Raw genomic sequence first — 3,796 nt, 5'->3', positions numbered from 1 at the left:
TTTATATTCTTTAAAATTGATTCTATAGGTGTTTCTAAAATCTGCTTTGCTCTAAAGTTTGGTGAGCCACTTGCAGGCATGGGGTAGCTTTAGTGATCTAAATTTGGGGTCATTTCTCTGCAGGTATCCTATGTTTCTTCTACCCTCCCCCCAAAAAAAACGTTTCCTTCTGCTGTCTTGCACTGTTAAACTGAGAAGTACTAAGGGCTGGATGAATCGCAGAACATATTGAGGTGGATACCTGTGAACTCACCCTTCAGTTAACATAACTAAGAGTAAATTAATCATGAGTCCCCACCCACCACAAAAGGAGTTTTGGACTTAGTAGCAGGTAGTTACTAAATTTGTGAAGCCTGGGTGGCAATTTTATTTTAGGAGGAAAGCCATAGAAAGAGAGCATGTTGGTCTTCAGGGGAAACTGCTGGAGCTTCCATCTCCACCACCGTCCTATACACCTCCACACACATAAAGGGCTTACAAAAATCCTCTCAATCCGAAATCAATGAAGCAAACTCTGGCAGGCCAGAACCTCACCTGGTGTAAATATGGAGATATACCTAACTCATAGAACTGGAAGGGATCCTGAAAGGTCATCAAGTCCAGCCCCCTGCTTTCACTAGCAGGATCAAGTACTGATTTTGCCACAGATCCCTAAATGATCCCCCTAAGGATTAAATTAATAAGCCTGAGTTTAGCAGTCCAATGTTCAAACCACTGAGCTATCCCTCTCTCTGACCTTGACCAGACCTTGGTTGAAATCAAAGGGCCAGGTCATCAATTGCACAAATAGCCCTAGCTACTCTGAAATCAATGGCACTGTATCAACTTACACTAACTCAGAACCTGGTCCTAAGTTTTTAGTCTTTGCCTCTGGATACCTCTTAGTAACCAACTTCAAACACCCAGGGCAGCCTGATCTGTGGATTCTTTTGGTGGCTGCATCCCAAGAGCTGCTGATGCAGTGGAGGACAAAAAATTCTCTTCTCCCTCAGTGATAATCATTTGGAGTTAATGAAAGAACAGGCTGTCCAAGGCCAACTGGGGCTCTGGTGTCTCTAGGCTCTTAGCTATTATAGGTCATATGTCTCTGATACCCCCATATTTATATATATGTATTTGATTTGCCATATACCTTAGCCAAACCTGCCTTGTTTTTAGCCAAGGGTCCTTCTAGGGATGCTGCCATTGTGTGTGATCCAGGGCAGGTCGTGTTCCCCCTCTGTGGAGTTAGGTTCAGTTAGGGCAGGTTGTCAGTGTGACTTGTTCAGAGGTCATATCAGAGGTGGTCTTACAGACCTGGAGATCAGATTCAGCTATTTAGCCACAGAGCAGGGACATACTGGGATGTAGCCGCCTCTGGATGCTGCACAAGCTGGTATCAGCTCTAGAGCTGGGAGGCGCTTTCAGCTCTGATCCCATTTAGTCCATCACCTCTCAGCCAAGCCTGCTCAAGGAGGGGATCAGGAAGTGTCCATTTATGGAGTGGGTTCCTGGCTGCTAGGAACTACAGAAAGACCCAGCAACTCAGGAGAACCAGTGACAGAACATGGAAACTGCTGCTGGATAATGAAGTGATGGCTCCATGAAAGAGATAAGGTGATAGACTATTGTGCATGGAAATATATAGATACATAGTGGCCAATAGTTTTATAGTACTGAAGAATCAAATGAATCGCAATTTAGGAAAAAATTATCCAAAGACCAGCACAATAAGTTTGCTATTTCAACTATATATGTTAGACTATTAATGTACAGGGCAAAATTAAGAACATAAATGTGAACTGCAGTTGAAACTCTTTATGATGTTTACTATCAATTCAATCAAACAAATAGAGCCAGTCAGATTTATTTATTTTATTAGAAAATTTTGACTTTTCACAGAAATCCATAAGATCCATAAATGTTGGGGTTTCTGCAACAGAGAACTAAACGTTTTCTACTGAAAACTGAAAAATTCCAACCAAACTCCCCCACAAAGGAAAAAAAATCAGTTTTTGGATAGATAGATAGATAGATAGATAGATAGATAGATAGATAGATAGATAGATAGATAGATAGATAGATAGACCTTGCATAAAAATTTGCTTAACTGAAAACCCAAATTTTCTTTAAGAAGAGTTAAAGCAGAACATTATTGACCAGGGTGGGAAGTACTAATGTTGTCCAATGATACCATAATTTCAAATGCTGTCATTCTGTTACATCCATTTTTATTTCTGTTTCAAAGACATAACCGCAGGATGGCAGAACTAAATAAGCAGCAGAGCTGACACCCAGGGAATATGAGCTGTACCTAATAGACATACTAGCAGCTTGAAACTCAGAGTCCTCGTTGAATCAGGCAGTCATAGCCTGTCTACCTGGACCCTTCCCAAGGACATGGAGGGCATATCTACAGCACAGTTGGGAGTGAGTTTCCCAACACAGCTAGGCAGACTTCACCAGCTCTGTATTAAACATAGCGGAGTAGATGGGGGCAGCGCAGGCAGCAGCTCAGTCTCGCCACTTCAGTGGAAACCCGGCTGGACTCTGAGGCTTCATGGTCAGCTGATGTACATGCTACCTCTGGCATTTAGGATGTTCAGCGAGTCTGTCCTATTTCCCTAGAATGTGGGAACTGGGCTGTCTTGGAGTTCTAGTACTTTAGTTTTGTGCCCAAGTTTTTCCTCTGTTGTTTTACAGAGATGAGGGGCCATATTTGCTCAGTCTGTGGGTTTGGTTGTAATTTATTCCAGTCTTCAATGAATTTGATCAAGTGACGCCTTGGGCCACATCCTCAGATGGTGGAAAGTGATACAGCCCCCTGGCCTGTAAGGGCATTACACCAATTGACGGTAGTGAGATAACACACCTGGGTTATGGTCTGATTGCATGTGGTACTTGTAGCCATGTTGGTCCCAGGTTATTAGAGAGCGAAGGTGGGTGAGGTAATCTGTGTGGCTCAAAAGTTTGTCTCTCTCACCCCCAAAAGTTGGTACAATAACAGATATTACATCACCCTCCTTGTCTCACCAGTGCTTGGATTGTCGGAGGTGAGGAGCACTCACTGCTCCTAGTCAATTGAAGTGACAAGTGCTGTGCACCTTTGACACTCAGATCATGGGTATTACTCGGAAGGAAATAAGGGTAATTTCCTCTGTTGCTCTAATCTTGACTGTTGCCCTTCTCCTTCTCTCCACAGCCATCACACAATGTGCTGAGGAAGAAAACGTTCAACTGAACCACTGTGACTGAGTTCCTTCTCCTGGCGTTTTCTGATGTTAGGGAGCTGCAAATTTTGCATTTTGTGGTCTTTCTAATGATTTGCCTGGCAGGTCTGCTGGGGACTCTTCTCATCATCACAGCCATAGCCTTTGACCACCATCTTCACACTCCCTTGTACTTCTTCCTGGTGAATCTGGCCATCCTAGACTTCGGCTCCATCTCTGTCACCATGCCCAAACCCATGTCCAATTCCTTCATGAACACCAGAGTGATTTCTTATTCTGGATGTGTCGCCCAAGTCTTGCTCTTCATGTTCCTTGGTTCAGCTGATCTCGGCATCCTGACTGTCATGGCGTACCACCGATATGTCACCATCTGCCAACCACTGCACTATGAGAGAGTGATGAACAGGAGAGCTTGTGTCCAAATGGCAGCCAGCGCCTGGATCAGTGGCATTCTTTACTCTGCCCTGCACACTGGGAACACGTTTGTAATATCCTTCTATGGAGGTAACAGAGTGGATCAGTTCTTCTGCGACATTCCCCAGCTACTCAAGCTAGCTTGCTCTGACTCAGACCTCTATGACAGTGGG

General features: G+C 44.0%; 1 pseudogene; it reads left to right on the top strand.

Moving 5' to 3' along the window:
* Positions 1 to 3,796, top strand: part of LOC127040877 (olfactory receptor 14A16-like) — a 26,599-nt pseudogene that overhangs the window by 20,731 nt on the left and 2,072 nt on the right.

This window comes from Gopherus flavomarginatus (assembly GCF_025201925.1).
Source record: "Gopherus flavomarginatus isolate rGopFla2 chromosome 11 unlocalized genomic scaffold, rGopFla2.mat.asm SUPER_11_unloc_1, whole genome shotgun sequence".
Classification (NCBI taxonomy): domain Eukaryota; kingdom Metazoa; phylum Chordata; order Testudines; family Testudinidae; genus Gopherus; species Gopherus flavomarginatus.
The sequence above is the reverse complement of the archived record's forward strand: the minus strand, read 5'-3'. Positions and strand labels throughout refer to the sequence as shown.